This window comes from Vulpes lagopus, chromosome 13 (genome assembly GCF_018345385.1).
Source record: "Vulpes lagopus strain Blue_001 chromosome 13, ASM1834538v1, whole genome shotgun sequence".
Classification (NCBI taxonomy): Eukaryota; Metazoa; Chordata; class Mammalia; order Carnivora; family Canidae; genus Vulpes; species Vulpes lagopus.
This window is the reverse complement of record NC_054836.1, coordinates 31,104,048-31,122,246: the sequence shown is the minus strand read 5'-3', so window position 1 is coordinate 31,122,246 and position 18,199 is coordinate 31,104,048. Positions and strand designations below refer to the sequence as shown.

Genomic DNA, 18,199 nt, shown 5'->3' with positions numbered 1-18,199 from the left:
CACTAAAAGTGATCCCTTTAAAAGTTATGGTACAAGTAACAACTGTTCCTGTTTTTTAATTGTCTTATTTTAAAATAGAGATTTTTTTTTAAATATCTAAGTAAATGAGTTATGTTAAAATACTTCTGAAAAGTAAAATACTGATGGCAGAAAATGCCAACTAGCTAATGTCTGTAACACCTAGTTGTAGACATTGGTTTATTTGCCTCCTGAGTATGCGGTAAGCTCATCCAGGGCTATAACCCTGTTATATTCATCTGTGTCCCCCAAGTAGCTTAACTCATACATTTGTATTTAAGGACTCTTAGCAGTTACCATTCTATTTTACCAACAAAAGTATTGTTCATCCAAAAATATTAACATAAGTTGATTTGCTTGGCCATAGAGTATATTTGATATCTTTTTAAAAATGCATCAGTAAAATGGAAAACCAATACTGTGATTTTGTTTTAAGTAGAACAGTGTTTCACAATAATATAACCTAACTTCGAATTTGAAAAAAGATTGGTTCCCACTCAACTCTAAATTTGGCAGTTTTAAGATATGAAAATGGTGAAGTTTTATTTTCTCTTTTGATACAGATTTCGCCTACTTCGCTCTGATACTACCAGAGAGAACCTTTTCTAATGCTTCCTCCAATTTTTTTTTTTTTTTTAGATTTTTATTTATTTAGTCAGGAGAGACAGAGAGAGGCAGAGACAGAGGCAGAGGGAGAAGCAGGCTCCATTGCAAGGAGCCGGACGTGGGACTCGATCCCTAGTCTCCAGGATCACACCCTGGGCGGAAGGCAGGGCTAAATCGCTGAGCCACCCCGGCTGCCCCAAACTTTTTTTTAATTTAAATTCAATTAATTAACATACAGTGTATTATTAGTTTCAGAGGTAGAGTTTAGTGATTCATCAGTTGCATATAACACCCAGTGCTCATTCTATCAAGGACCCTCCTTAATACCCAATTACCTCATCCCCTGACCCACCTCCCCTCCAACAACCTTCAGTTTGTTTCCTATAGTTAAGAAAGTCTTATGGTTTGTCTCCCTGTCTGATTTCATCTTATTTTTCCCCTCCCTTTCCCTATGATCGTGTTTCATTTCTTAAATTTCCACATATGAGTGAAATCATATGATAATCTTTCTCTGAATGAATTTTTTGCTTAGCATAGTACCCTCTGGCTCCATCCACATCATTGCAAATGGTGACATTTCACTTTGATGGCTGAGTAATATTCCATTGTGTGTGTGTGTGTGTGTGTGTGTGTTTGTGTGTGTATACCACATCTTCTTTATCCATTCATCTGTTGATGGACATCTGGGCTCTTCCCATAGTTTGGCTATTGTGGACATTGTAGCTATCAACACTGGGGTGCAGGTGCTCCTTTGGATTGCTGTGTTTGTATCCTATGGGTAAATACCTATAGTGCAATTGCTGGATCATAGGATAGCTCTATTTTCAATTTTTTTCTTCTATTTCCAACTTTTTGAGGAACCTCCATACTGTTTATCAGAGTGGCTGTACCAGCTTGCATTGCCACTGCAGTGTAAGAGGAAAACTAATTTTTTCTTAACTCTTCTTTGCATACAAAACTTCTAGAAGAATATTAAGACAATTTGGACCTTTTATCCCCAAGAGAATGAAAAGGAGCACATAAAATTTTACATATAATTTTAGGCCTTTTTGAGCTTCCTGTAGCTCTAGCATAGACCATCTATAAGCTCACTGGATGCAGGAAAGATTCTGCCTTAGATGGTTGCTTCCCTTTCTTCACTGCAACTTTAAACTGACAAAGAGCCTGCCCTCTCCCCACATTGGACTTTGTGCTCCATATTCATTGGTCCTTACTACTTACTAAAATCTACCTTTTCTTTGTTTCAGTCTTTTTTTTTTTTTTTTTAATGATAGTCACAGAGAGAGAGAGAGAGAGAGAGAGAGAGGCAGAGACACAGGCAGAGGGAGAAGCAGGCTCCATGCACTGGGAGCCCGATGTGGGATTCGATTCCACGTCTCCAGGATCACGCCCTGGGCCAAAGGCAGGCGCTAAAACTGCTGCGCCACACAGGGATCCCCTGTTTCAGTCTTTAAGGTGCAAGATGACCAGTCCATAAGGTAAAGATAGCATTCTGAAATATTTTATGATACTGGTTATAGAAACTGGTTATAGAAATTAAGATCCTTATCAGGCACCATGGTTAATGTTTAACTGAGTCTTCCAATGCTGGGTGACAAAGAAATTTAAAAATGGGTCCACTGCAGGGGCACCCAGCTAGCTCAGTCAGAGGAGTGTGTGACTCTTGATCTCAGGCTTGAGTTCAAGCCCCATGTTGGGTGTATAGATTACTTAAATAAATAAAACTAAAAAAAAAAAAAATGGTTCCACTGCAGATTAGGGAAGGAAGTAATTTAATTAGAGTCACCCAGAGTGGCAACCATATTTAATCTGGATAGGTTCTAAAGGAATACACTGTTGGCAAGGGGAAGATACCAGAGTGAAAGGGATGACTTTTCTGTAATTTAAGTTCAATTTGCCAATATATAGTATAACACCCAGTGTTCATCCCATCAAGTGCCCTCCTCAGTGCGAAAGGGATGATTTTAAAGAAGGGCAGAATAGCCCTTTTGAATAGCAAAAGGCTGAGTAACTGATGGAAGGATGAGAAAGGTAAGTGACTACAAAGCAACTCAAAAACAAGAATCCTCCCCATTATTTTCCCTCTGAATTTTATTTTAAGCAATGTTTGTTCATGCCTAACGTGATTATCTTGGTATAGATTTAAAATGTGGTTTTAATTTATTATATCAAAAACAATCAAAAGGCAAAGAGTATTTTTGCATGCCAAAAGTCACCTTTGCATTGCACTTAACAGTTGCAAGGCCTTTAATAAGCATGGCCTTATTTGAGTTCCACTGTCTTGCCATGAGCACTAACATGCAGCCACAAGTAAACGTTTTGGTGCCCTGGTCCACTTCTTTTTCAAGTTCATTGTACTACTCCCAGGAAGCCCAGAATGTGGCTTTTCACCAAGTTGACTTTAATTGAGTTGATTGTATCTTTTAAATATTTTTGAAATAAAATGTGAATTAAAGCTCTAACTTGTTGTACCAGGTCAATGAACATAAGCAGAACAATCTGTCAGCATAGATTTGGTCTGACTTTTTGTCAGTATCTTTCAATAACAGTCTGAAATCATCTACTGGATTCTGAAAATTATTTTCTACTATCTAGCTTCCTGTGAGGAATTTCCAAGAAGCCACGATGTTACATACAGTCAGTTTTGGTCCTCTGCCTCTCCTTTATCAGAGTTCTTTCCAACTTTGCCATTGTGATCAACGAAAACAGAGAACTCCCCAGACACTCTCAAGAGGTACTAGAGGTACTAAAATTTCATTTTATTTCTAAATTATGTCATCTAGATTGTTTTAAAATACCTAGTCTCTTATCCACAGTCTGGTTAAAAAGAAAACTCAGTTAACTGGAATAATTTGCTATGTACCACCTTCAAATGGGAGAAAAAACGGTCAGAAAAGATCAGATGTTTTTAAAATATGAACCAAAAGAATTGAAAAACAGTAACAATTTGTATGATCTTTTATATAAATAGTGAAGAATTTATTTGGTTGCCTATAAATTTGTTAACCAGAATCATGGAAAATGATTGATAGATCATAATGATATTCTAAAAACAACTAAGATCTGTGAAAATCTGCTCCGATCCCCTGATCTGTATTTATTAAGGCCACAAAATACTGTAAGATGACTTTATAAAAGGATCTGCAGAAAACTATACTTTATCCAACCTTCTAAGAATTTCAGCTACTCAAGTATTTGTTATATTGACTCCAGTAAACAGCTGCAGTGATTTTAGACCTCCTAATCTAATTTTGTCATTGGCTACATGTTTAGAAAACATTTCTATTTTGTACTTACTGTTTTGCCTTGACCTAAAAACAAATACATGTATCTTTTCTGTTAAGAAATATTTTACAAAAGAGAATTATCAAAATTGATTTCTATATCTCCATTAAACAGAAATGGTAATAGAATCCTTTCTTTCTACAGAACCAATTAAAAACTAGCAGTATGACCACAAAACACTTGACCACTAGTTGGAGTGGTAACATCAATGGACAAGAGCATAATTTCAAATTCTAAAATACTGACTTTCCAAGTTCATGCATTCCTTACCAGATGTATTAAGCACCTGTCAATTATCCATCAATGTTCAGCCAAGTTAATTCTACTTCCATTTAACAATCACAGAAACTGTCTATTCAAAAAAGCAATACACTTTTGCAAAATAAATTCAGAGAGAAATACTTTGCTAAGTATAATTTATCAGACATCTTTCTTTATAAACACAAGAGTCATAAAACAATGAGTTCAGTAACTTTAAAAAACCAAAGACTAAATGATTTGCTACCCTTAAAGACTCTCCAGCACTGAGTTAAACAGCATGCTATAACACAAGGCACCGACATTCTGTGTATTCACTTTCAAACGTCCATCAACACTTTTTGGTGATCTTTATGAAAAATGTATACAAATTTTGCTATAAATTTTAAACAACTTGATGAGTCTGCTATTTCAGTTAAGAAATTAGGATTTAAAAAAAGATTTTATTTATTCATGAGAGACACAGAGAGAGGCAGAGACTTAGGCAGAGGGAGAAACAGGCTCCCTGCAGGGAGACCGATGTGGGACTTATCCCAGGAATCTGGGATCACGACCTGAGCCTTAGGCAGGTGCTCAACCACTGAGCAACCCAGGTGACCCAAGAAATTAGGACTTTAATGGAGAAAATTACTGACGTCAGATGGAAACTCCATTAGGAATTGCTTTACATTTGGTGAAGACTTTTGCCATCTAGCAGCATATTGTAAACAATTAAGAAAATGAAGCCCAGAATCAATGAGGATTAAAAGTAAGGGTGAAAGGGAAGTCTGAGTGCGGTGTACAGAATAGCAAATGGAGACCCGCAGAGGACAGCACCAAACAGGTAAGTATGTTAGGAAGGAAAGGGAAAATTAATTGGAAAAGGATAATAAATAGTTTAAGAAAAAATAATGATACCCTCCCCATCCTAACTTCAGAAAATCAGAACTACCCAGCACCCAGCCCAATGCCCAGCATAAAGTAGGTACTCAAAAAATACATACTAGAGAATGAATAAAATCTCAGAAGACAGATAAGCATAACCAGAGCTGGAGATAGAATTATAGTAAAGAACAGAGACTCTGCAACACTTTCGGTTATTATGAGATAAAGTGTATAAAAAATAATGTGACATGGCTTTGCTGCATGAAGGCTAGAATGAAGAGCAGGGATTATATTGTTTTACATTGGTATACCCAGTGCTAAGTGAATAAGGCACATGGCAGATGTTCCTTTAATGTTTGTGGAAGTAAGTTGAATAGGAGTAGAGAATAAAAATTCTTCCCACTGCTGAAGTTCTAGCAATGAATAATATTTGCAATGGAAGAAGGAACGTTGAGTAGAAGCACAGTCTCAGTGGCTGTTTCTAGAATACTCTCTGTTTTTAAGATTTATTTATTCATGAGAGACACACACAGAGAGAGAGAGAGAGAGAGAGAGAGAGGCAGAGACACAGGCAGAGGGAGAAACAGGCTCCCTGCAGGGACCCCGACATGGGACTCATTCTGGATCCCAGGTTCAGTCCCTGAGCCAAAAGCAGATGTTCAACCCCTGAGCCACCCAGGCATCCCTAGCATATTCTTATCTAAGGCAAAATATGATGTGAAGTTACTACATATGCTCAAGCAAAGTTGTAAAGAAAATCTTCTGGGATTATTACAGATATGAAGGATTTCTGCTGAGGTAGGGTACTAAACTAATACAACTTCCAATGTTAAGATTTTAAAATCAGGTAATAACAAACCAGCTGTATGGCTGCTAAGAGTGTAAAATAGTGCAGCCACTTAGAAAAATGGTCTGGTAGTTTCTCCAAAAAGTCAGTATAGAGTTGCCATTTGACTCAGCAATTCCCTTCTAGGTATATGCAAGGGAAATGAAAACACAGGTTCACACAAAACTTGCACACAAATTTTCATAGCAGCATTATTCATAAGAGCCAAAAAGCAAAAATACCAAACGTCCATCAACTGATGAATGGATAAATAAAATGTGATATACCCACATAATGGTACAGTATTTGACCATATAAAGGAATGAAGTCTTAATATAAGCCACAATACAGATGAACCTTGAAAATATTCTATTAACTGAAACTGTCCTATCAAAGAAGACCACATCTGATGAGATGCCATTTATATGAAATACCCAGAAAAAGAAAATTAATAGAGACAGAAAGTTGATTAAGTGTTAGTTAGGGTTGGGGGAGATGGGGAAATCAGGAAGTGGCAGCTAAAGAGTTTGAGGTGATGCAAATGTTCTAAAATTGATGGTAATGCTGTTTGCACAGCTCTGTGAATATACACCAAAGCACACACACACACACTTTCAGTGGATGAACTGTATTGATGTGTGACTATTTTAATAAAATCGTTGCCAAAAAACAAGGAAACAAAAGCAAACAAATAAGCAAAAATCATGCAATCATGTATGCCTTGCTTCATAATTCTGCTTCATAATTCCTGGCCATCTTTAAACCAGCATATCAAAACCAGAAACCATAGTCTGACAAAAATTGAAATAAACAGTTTGGGTCCAAACTAGTCTGCAACTATTTCTATTTTCAAATTAAGTCAGTATTTTTCATCTATAAACTCAAACATTTCCTGAAAATACTCTGCAGTATTTCTGAGTGTTTTGTGCATTCTTCTCAATGATTTTTATTCTTCGATCTCTAATACATACTCTCAACAACTTGTTTTACTTTTTTAAAGGCTAGTAGGATATTCAACTCATTATGTTCTTTTTCCCTCTCCTCCATGCTTTTGAATGCTTCTGAAACACTTTTGTTTTATTGTGTCTCTCAACCATGAAATCATCGCACTAGATTTTTTTTTTCCATGTCAGAACTCAAAGCAAAATTAGGAATTCTTTTCGTTATGTATTCTGATTTGAAAGGGTTGGCATCTCCTGGCACTCAAGTTACAAGGGCACTGTACAGTACAGTATAAATTATCCATGATATATTTATAAAATATGCAAAGATTAACTGTTATTTCCTCTGTACATTTTGAAAGTCAGACCTCTGCACTGTCTAAAGATGCTCTTTTCATCACCACTAATCATAACAGCACTAATTGAACACCTACATGGGCCTTGAGATTTGAACTAGTCACAAAACCTCAGCACTATCATTTGAAGAACACCACCTCTTCATATCTAGTAGTTATGCACCCTCTACACCATATGTCAGACAACTGCTTGGTAGCTTAATTAACTATGTGCAGATAGATACCTGCTTATCACAATGTCCTTTCCAGAGCTTTTTTGTGGTGCTGGGTTAATGCATTCATTTCTCTATTCTTTTTTAGGATGGGGAGATGACATCACTTGGGTAAAGACTTGTGAAGAAGATCTTTCATACTCAAAACAGGTAAAACACCTCTCAGTTATTTTTGGTAGATGATATAGATAGCTTTTCATACTACCAGCTAAAAACTAACCTGTACACTTTTAAAAGGGTATGAGTATTTGTTCTGCTATTGCCTTCTATACAAATATCAATCATTACATTGTACATCTTAAAGTAATATGTCAACTACATCTCAGTAAAAGCTTGCTTGGTAATTAAGAAATCAATATGAAGATATATAGAGGTGTTGTTCACAAAAAAATTATAATGACAACTGTTAGGCCAAACAGCATGCAATAGCAGATCACTATAGCAGGTTTAGTTAACATCAGCCAAGCAAGCGTCGGAATATAAGTTGCATAACAAAACAGTATCACTCATTAGGTATTATGCAAGCTTAAATTGAATGTAGTAAGATTTTAGAATAACAAATCTAGTAATTAAAATATTATTTATATGGAGACAAATCATAGAAGTATCTCCTATCTCCTGAAAGGTTGAAAAGGCATTTAACAGAATGCAAACTCCATTTTTAAATTTAAAAATAAACACTTTTATATTAATTTTTAATTTATCCTAACAAAGAAATATCTGTCTCAGCAAAAATGCCAACATCATGCTTACTGAAAACAAATTAAAATACCCTAGCAAAGTCTGGATAAGACAAGGATGTCTACAATCACCACAACCACTAACATTGTTCTGGAGATAATGACCAATGCAATTAGATGAGAAAATTTAGAAGTACAAAACTTGGAAAGGAGAAAGTGAAAATATCTTCACTTACAGATGATGACTATACAATATATGTAAAAATTCAAAATCAACTCCAAGTATTCAGAAGAATAAAGATTCAGTTAAATTAGATAAGACCAAATTAATACATAGAAATCAAAAGCATTTGAAAAAAATAAAACAATAGCATTTATATGGAGAAAAAAAGTTGAAAAAAACTTATACAATATTCCATTTAAAGTAGCAATAAAAAAATAAATAAATAAAAAATAAAGTAGCAATGAAAAGATAAAATATCCAAGATTAATCTGACAGGAAATCACAAAATCTATATGAACCTAAATGTACTACTGAGGAAAAAAATTTAAACCTAAGGTAAGATATACCATGTTCTTGAATAGGAGGACTCAACATTGTAAAAATGCCAATTCTCTGTACACTTGAAAAATTTTAAGACAACCACAATAAATTGGCACAAGAATTAAGAAAAATAATAATCTCAAAATTGAAATGGAAAAACAGTCATAGTTAAGAACTTTGTAAAGAATTTAGGGGGACTGTCCCTTAATCAATATGAAACATTTTACACAATTCTATCAAAATAATATGTTACTGATAAATGAATTGAACAAAATGGTACATATAGAAACAAAACTAATACTAAAGAAATTTTTTACACAATAAAGTAGCATCCAAAGTTAGGAATAGGAGAGATTTAGTATGTAAAATAATTATTGTAAGAAGGTGGTAGCCTTCAGGGGAAAATAAATATATTCAGATCATTTTATATGAAAACAAGTTACAAAGATTAATTATAAATGTTAAACCAATAAGGTATTAGAAGATATTATTGCAAAAAAAAATTTTTTTAATGCTTGAAGTAGAGAAGGGTTGATATTAGGGTAAGTCATGAGGGGCACCTTTGATGAACCTTTGACGCAAGTACACTTGCCTTGCCTTACCCCTACTTTGGATTTGAGTATGGTCAAAAGAAGAAAGAAAAGCCTAAAGAAATGACTAATACATTTTGATTACATTAATTTCTGCATAATCAGAATTATAAACTAAAGAAAAAAAGACAAAAACCTAAACAAGACTACAGCACATATCACAATCATGAATTTCTCTAGAAAACGTACTCATAAAAATTAATAAGAAAAAGGTTAACAAGTCAATAGGAAAAAAGGCGACCAAAAGATACAAAAGGAGGGGTGCTTGGGTGACTCAGTCAGTTGAGCACCTACTTTCTTGGTTTCAGCTGAGATCATGAACTCAGGGTGGTAAGATAAAGCCCCATGTGTCAGGCTCTGTGCTCAGTGCTAGAGTGTGCTTGAGATTCTCTCTCTATTTCTCTCTCACCTTCTTCCTCCCCTGATGTCCTTCCCCCCACTCATGCACCCTGTGTCTTAAAAAAAAAAAAAAGAAACAAAAGGAAAAGAAATGAAGTAATCTAAACACGAGTAACATTGACTGTTTTTTACAGCTTTATTGAGATAAAACTGACATAATAACGTTATGCAGTTTTAGGCGTGCTCATCTTCACCCTTCAGCCATTCCCATTACCCCCTGGAAACGACCAATAAACTATTTCCATGAGTTAATATTTTGTGAGTTTTTTTGAGATTTCACATATAAGTGACATCATATAGTATTTATCTTCCTGACGTCACTTAGCATAATATATTCAACGTTCCTCCATTTTGTCATAAGTGCATCAACAGAAACAGGTTTTTCCACATCTTGGCTATTATAAATAATGCTGCACTGAACATGGGAGTGCAGATATCTCTTTGAGATCCTGACTTCATTTCCGTCAAATATATTCCCAGAAGTAGAATTACTGAATCATGCAGTCACTGTTTTTTATAAGAAAGTAAGACTACATTAACTTCCTTCTTTTCACCTATTGGATCCAAAAGTTAACAGTTTGATGAGTTTTAGGGAGCACAGAGAAAATATCTCTCACATTACCAGAGAGAACATAAGTTGATATAGCCTCTATGGAAAGCATGGATACCAAAATTATAAATGTAGAGGCACCTTGACCCAGAAATTCCATTTCTGAAATTTTTTTTTACAAATATATATTTTTACAAATATACTCACCCATGTTCAAAGTCATATATATAAATAACATCACGTTCATTGAAGCCATATTTGTAAAGGTTTGGAAACAATCTAAACACAAAATATTGGAACCAATTTAAATATTTCTATTTTCAAAGGACTAATTAAAGAACACAGATATAATGTAGAATTATAGAAGCACAAAATAATTATATCCAAGACATACCATTATGTTAAGCAAAATGCAAATATGTGTCAATAGTATGCTAGTATTCATATTTTTAAGAAAGGAATATACAGGGGATCCCTGGGTGGCTCAGCAGTTTAGTGCCTGCCTTTGGCCCAGGGCACGATCCTGGAGTCCTGGGATCGAGTCCCACGTCGGGCTCCTGGCATGGAGCCTGCTTCTCCCTCCTCCTGTGTCTCTGCCTCTCTCTTTCTCTCTCTGTCTATCATAAATAAATAAATAAATCTTAAAAAAAGAAATGAATATACATACATACATATGCATTAAACATATACAATTTCTATCAATTATATTCATATTAATATACATACTCCATTTTGTGACTTGACAACCTCTGGGAGGAAACATAAGAAATGTTAACACTTCTTACCTCTGGAAGGCAGGAATGGGAAGAATTTTTACCTTTTTCACTTTTGAATTTTAACCTATCTGAATTTGTAACCTATTTTTAATGTAGAATTTTATTTTTTTTTAATTTTTATTTATTTATGATAATCACACAGAGAGAGAGAGAGAGAGGCAGAGACACAGGCAGAGACACAGGCAGAGGGAGAAGCAGGCTCCATGCACCAGGAGCCTGACGTGGGATTCGATCCCGGGTCTCCAGGATCGCGCCCTGGGCCAAAGGCAGGCGCCAAACCGCTGCTCCACCCAGGGATCCTTTAATGTAGAATTTTAAAGATAATTCATCAAACGATGCTGACAAGCAGCTAGACTTGTCAGGCTCTAGTTTTAGAGACTCTGAGAAGTTCAGTCACCAAAATCTTTTACTGATTCTCATAATCTCCTGGGCTAGTCCATGAGATTTTAGATGAGTGACCACCTGGTTTTATCTAGTCTGAGAGTGAATGATTTTATATTTAAAAAATTCTTTTAGGGGATTGCTGGGTGGCTTAGCGGTTTAGCACCTGCCTTCAGCCCGGGGCATGATCCTGGGGACCCAGGATCAAGTCCCACATCCGGCTCCTAGCAGGGAGCCTGCTTCTCCCTCTGCCTGTGTCTCTGCCTCTCTCTGTGTCTCTAACATACAGGCTGTCTACCTCACAAAAATGCAACTGATCAGCATTATCAGATCAGATAAATAACAACTGAGGTCAAAACTCAAATATGTTTTGTGGCACCTAGTTGAAAAAAACTAGGTGTTTTATTGATTTTTCTACGTTTTTTTAAATTTAATTTCAACTAATTAACGTATAGTCTATTACTAGTTTCCAAGGTAGAATTTAGTGATTCATCAGTCTTATATAACACCCAGTGCTCATTGCATCACTTGCCCTCCTTAATGTCCATCACCCAGTATTCCGGTATACTTTTGGTACAGTCCCCAGACTGTACTGACAGAGTTACGGCACACTAAAATGAGAATGTAGGTTACATCATCATGAATTCACATTATAAAAATCAATTCTGCTTATATATTGGCCTAACATTTGCTTAGAATAAGAGGGGAGAATGATTTTATAAACATTTTAAATATTGTATCAGTAACTTTTTTTTTGACAGATCCTTCTTAACAGTCAGAGCTGATATAACTGGAAGATACTCTAATAGACTGTATACATATGAACCTCAGGACTCACCAGCATGTAAGTATTCACAAATTGTCTTGAACAGTGGTAGGAGCTTTGTTTGACTGCTAGTAGGTCAGTGATGCCCTACATCTACCTAGTCCCACACACAGCGTTATTCACAAATGAGAATCACCAGAGTCAGTGGTGGAGGTAGTGTTCAAAAATGAAACACACAGCTCCTATCACAATAAGAATTTCTGGGGCACCTCAAAATCTTTTGTTGTTGTTGTTGTTTTTAACAGAGATGTCAAATACTTTTTATGATCTCTAAATCTGGGGCCACCAAGAATAGACTACATGTTAGAATTAAACTTTAAGGGAGCCAATCCATTCTTGTGATATTAAAGATCACATGTAATTTCCTCAAACTGATAATAATTAAAACTTTTTATCTTCTTATAATGTTTATACGCAAGAAGATACAGTCTGTCTTTGGACTTGAATTTTTATAACATTCAGTATCGAGTATATGCAATCTGATCACTATACTTGTCAGATGCATCATTAATCATAGAAAATGATCTATTAGACACTCCCTCAAAAATCTCTCTGATTTAATTGTTTAACATAAAGACAATTCATTATCAGCTCTGAATGGTCTAATCCCTAAATTTATGTGTATACCATTGGCAGACCCTTCTTTAATGTTGTGGATAAATCCTGATGTTTTCATAGTATTAATTTAAAGGGGCCAATTTCAGGACACCTGGGTGGCTCAAGTGGTTAAACATCTGCCTTTGGCTCAGGTCATGATCCCAGGGTCCTGGGATCTAGCCCCTCATTGAACCTGGCATCAAGCTCCCTGCTCAGCTTAGCAGGGAGCCTGCTTCTCCCTCTCCCCTGCTTGTGTTGCCTCTCTCTCTCAAATAAATAAAACCTTTTTTTTAAAAAAAAAAAAGGTTTTATTTATTTATTCATTCATGAGAGACACAGACTGAGAGAGAGAGAGGCAGAGACATAGGCAGAGGGAGAAGCAGGCTCCATGCAGGGAGCCTGATGCAGGACTCAATCCCAGCTTCCCAATCACCTGAGCCGAAGGCAGGTGCCCAACCGCTGAGCCACCAGGTGTCCCTAAATAAAATCTTTTAAAAAATAAATAAATAAATCACGGGGCCAATTTCAGATGCAAGGTTAATAGATCATCACATTTAATAGTTTCTTCTAATGATAGAATATTATCTACTTTTATTTCAGTGATAGAAAACATGAAAAAAGCATTAAAACTTACTCAGAGTTATAAAGGATTACCTCTAAGAGGTCTAATATCATAAAGAAAACCTTCTGGTTAATTGACTAATATTAAATGTGCAAGTATATGGATTGTGTAATACTACCATTTAAATTATTAATAAGTTTGCAATATTCTTATGAAGGCAAATGTTTGACAATAAACGTCAAAATCTGAGAGGACAATGTAGTAGTTTGATTTCTGCCTGGGTTGGTAGCAAAGAAAGCCTGTCATGAGCTGAAGGCTGTGGTAGAGAAAGGAAGACCAAAGAAGAGGTGTCAGCACTGGTTACTTCTTTCTCATCTCTCATTCACTCCACCAAGTAATCCCATTTTACCTCTGCCTCTCCACTGTATCAAACCTGCTAGTATATGTCCTAAATGATCCACATGTTGCCAAAGCAAATAAAGACATCTCTGTCTGAATATTTGAACCTTTAGCAGTATTTTGCAGAATTAACCATTACTTCTTTTCTTATTCTAAAATACACAATTAGGAACTAATTACAATTAATTAAAATATATTTTTAAAACTGCACACTTGACTTAAATATTGGGTGGATATGTCCTACCTTTAATAATTTTAGGAAAAATGTAACTGCCCTTAGAATATTAAAAAATTTCTCCAGTTAACTAACAGGGGAGGATTATTTATATTCATTCTCAAATTATCAGATATCCAAACACTAACTCAATTCTTCACAGGTTTTGGAGGATCACTACCATGTCTTATATTGCTTTAAATAACACCAAAAAAAAAAAAAAAAAACACCAAGAACTTCTAATATTTTATGGGAAAAAAATCCCCTATCAACTGGGAACAATTCTAATTACGAATGGAAATCTCAAAATCACCTGGGAGAAATTCTCAGAAGATAAAGAATTTCTGATAACCAGAAATTTTCCTAACCTATAGGACTTAACTGCATTTCACTTGAATTTGATATAAAAGTACACTTTTACATCATATAGATATCTGATTTATTTCAATGTCTCATGAGTTTCTTCAGATTTTATCTGATCCCTATTCTACTCATTTTAAGCAGGTTTTCTTCAATTAATCTATTTGGATATGAATAGTTGCAAGACCATCAGTACTAGATATCCATGGATCCTATTTGAGAAACAGTATCAAACATCCTACTTTGATCTTTATTAATCTTAGATCAAAGTGATCAAAGTCTGGAGTTTTTAAAAAATAAATGTTAAAATATCAAAGTGAAAAAAACAAACAAACAAATAAATAAATAAATAAATAAATAAATAAATAAATAAAATATCAAAGTGAACTGGTATTCTCTAATTTACAAATGGAACGTGAATGCTAAAGTAATATAGTTGATTCCACTATTTGATTAAAGAGTACAGAGGCAGAAAATGTGAGTGGTCATTTGCAGTAAAGAAAGAAAAGATCAGTTGACAATTCAGTTGCTGTTTTAATAACTAAAAAGCAAAACAGAATATTCAGTTATTTTTCTTCAATTAGTGCAAAAATGTTACTAAATGATAAATCGGTTATTCTTTAACATATTCATAAACATAAATATTCCTTTGTATTTTAATATATACATTATTATGCATAAAAAGTATAAATACACTATTATATACATAATTATATGTATATGTATTTATAGTGCATTTATACACTTACATATACATATAATTACTTGATATATATAATTACATATATACATATTAATTACTATAATACTAATTATATGTGTATATATATATTACCGAGTAATTATATATACATATTAATTACTATAATAGTGTATTTATACACTATTTTATATATATATACATATAATTACTTGATAAGTAGTTTAATTAGTGGGGCAAATTTAGTTTCCTTCTTTACCCTACTTTCACAATTAAACTCTATATCCTAGTTGATATTTCTATCTAATTTCTTCACCTTTTTAAAATTAGTGGTTTAGGGCAGCCCCAGTGGCTCAGCGGTTTAGCGCCGCCTTTGGCCCAGGGTGTGATCCTGGAGATCCGGGATCAAGTCCCATGTCGGGCTCCCTGCATGGAGTCTGCTTCTCCCTCTGCCTGTGTCTCTGCCTCTCTCTCTCTATGTCTCTCATGAATAAATAAATAAAATCTTTTTAAAAATATTAGTGGTTTAGATTCCGTCATTTCTAACATTATCCCTAGCTTTGAAATGCAGGACTATGCTTAGAATACATATATGTAAGTCTAACGTTTTTCCATTACCTTTAGCCTTGTAACCTCCAAAATATTCTTTATTCCTTCTTTAACACATTAAATGCTAAGAATTACTAACATTGACTACCTGAAATAGTGTGTACAATTCTATATGTATAGGCATTTTTATAAGCGAGCTGAGCTCTGATTTGCATTTCAGTGATAAAACAGTAAAAAAAAAATACATATTCAAAAAGAGATTAGAATAAGGTTGTAAAGGACATCCAGTTAAATTTAAATTAAAAATAAACAATTTTTAGTACAAGTATGCAATACTTGTGCAATATATGGGATATATTATCGTAAAAATTTATTCATTATATATGTGAAATTCAAATTTAATTGGGTAACCTGTACTTTCATTTGCTAACACTGGCAACCGTAATTTAGAACTACTATACTAGACACTCTCCTCCTCCTCCTTGTTTATCCCTTATTTTTGCCTAAAATGGTGACATTTTATATTTCAAATCGATTTTACAATTTCTTTTTTTTTAATTTTTTTTAATTTCACAATTTCTAACTTCAAGAAAAAAACCTCAATTATTTTATCACATTTAAGCTCTTCCAATTATTCAAACATTTTTTTAAATTTTTATTTATGATAGTCACACAGAGAGAGAGAGAGAGGCAGAGACACAGGCAGAGGGAGAAGCAGGCTCCATGCACCAGGAGCCCAACATGGGATTCGATCCCGGGTCTCCAGGATCGTGCCCTGGGCCAAAAGCAGGAGCCAAACTGCTGCGCCACCCAGGGATCCCTTATTCAAACATTTTATTTCTATTTTGTATCAGTGTTCAGTATTGTGGCTTGGAGGATGGTCTAGGTAAAAATAAGGCAATTTTGTTCTCATGGGGAATTCATATTCTAGTGGTAAGAAATGGATGGGAAATACCTCATGAAATGTTACAATGGGATGATGGGTGAGCAGAGAAGCAATGGCCCCACCCTCTAAGTAGAGCTGTCTGTCTTCACACAAGATGTAACACTCATGAACCATGAATGATACAAGCATGCGTTCTCCCATTATGGAAATCAGTCTGATTTGCTTGAGATTTTATAGTTCCATTCCTTAGAACATATTGCACTTAAAATGATGTAAACTACACAACCTGTACTTCATAAACATCGTAGTCAAGACAGATAAGCATTTTTTTGCTGTTTTGAAAAACTGTTTCTTATGCAATGTCTTTTTTTTTTTTCCTAATGGAAAGCCTTTGGGAGCATAAAGTCAAAGTCTCTGTCTCTCAGTCACACACACACACTAACACCCGCTCACAAAATAAAATGATCTCAATGTTGGGCAAGCATCCACAATAGGATGCCATTAAATGTGTAACTCCTCTGCTGTTTGCAATGATTAACTTCATGAATACCAATTTGTGAACATCTTCTCATAGAAGATGAAACAAATACACTGCCCACAGCTTTGTAATCATGTCATTGGATGTTTGTTGAGTACTGACTACTGTAAATTCTGTAAGTCTACCATAGTATTTCCAGGATATGATGCTATTACATGTCACTTTGTGTCTTCCAAAACTCATAGGTAGATGTCCTAAACCCTCAGTTTGTCAGGATATGACCTGATTTAGATGAGGTCATGCTGGAATAGGATGGGCCTCTCAATCAGCATGACTGTCGTCTATACAAAAAGTAAGTATCTGGACATAGAGATATGCACACAGAGAGAATATCACGTGCAAATTAAGCTCATGCAGCAGAAGCCAAAAGATACCAAAAGTTGTCAGTGAACTACCAAAAGCTAGGAGAGAGGTGTGGAAGATTCTCCTTCACAGTTTGCAAGAGCAACCAGCCTTGCCAACACCTTGACCTCTGACGTCTAGCCTCCAGTAAGAAAATACATGTCCGTGGTTTAAGCCACTCAATGTGTGGTACTTTGTCACAACAGCACTGCCAAACCAATTCAGGTGGGATCTCTCCTCTGCCCAAGTTGCAGGATTTCCAGGATCAGTAAGAAAACATCACAACTTCTCATTGCACACTTACAAAGCTTAGCTAGAAAGAACAGAGGAAATCATTTTTTACAGTAACTTTCTTAGGCTCCATTTCTACCCCCCACCCTGAACACATTTCTGTCCAGTTGAATGTTATTTCAATACTCAAGACAGTTTATAAAATTGATTAAGCTAGTGAGGGGAAATACCCAAAACCCATGCTGTGGTTTCCATTCTAAAGCGAAAACCACACCCCAAGAAAGAGCTATGATTTTGGTATCTTCAGTTATGCTGAAAGCAGACATCAACAAAACCCTTCCTTTCCTATGCTAGGGCTGTGCTCAAGTCTGTTCAATGTCCTCAGTTTCTCACCCCAAATGTGAGATACTATTATCCTCATTTTACTTATGGTTTAGCTAGGCCCTGAAGATGTTCAATATCTTGGTTTAAAAAACACAGTCACGCAGCTCATTAGTGGAGCCAGTACTCAAACTCAATAAATTTGTCTCCAGGGTCAACACCCCAAACTCCCATATTATTCTGCTTGGGATTTGTAGGTTGTGAAAACATAGTATCTACTCAAAACTAACACTGCCACAACTGAAAGTATTCAGAGTATGTCCTTTATATAAAAAAAAAAGGAGGGCAATACACACTATTTTCAACGAACATGTTATAGGAAAAATTG

At 35.1% G+C, this 18,199-nt stretch overlaps 1 long non-coding RNA gene across 1 annotated transcript; it reads left to right on the top strand.

Annotated features, from left to right (window-relative positions):
- The first annotated feature begins 3,225 nt into the window (after positions 1-3,225).
- On the top strand, positions 3,226-12,790 carry LOC121474498. Its single transcript, XR_005983417.1, has 3 exons — positions 3,226-3,367; positions 7,455-7,516; positions 12,048-12,790. It is a non-coding gene; the product is annotated as an uncharacterized LOC121474498 (long non-coding RNA).
- The last annotated feature ends 5,409 nt before the right edge of the window (positions 12,791-18,199 follow it).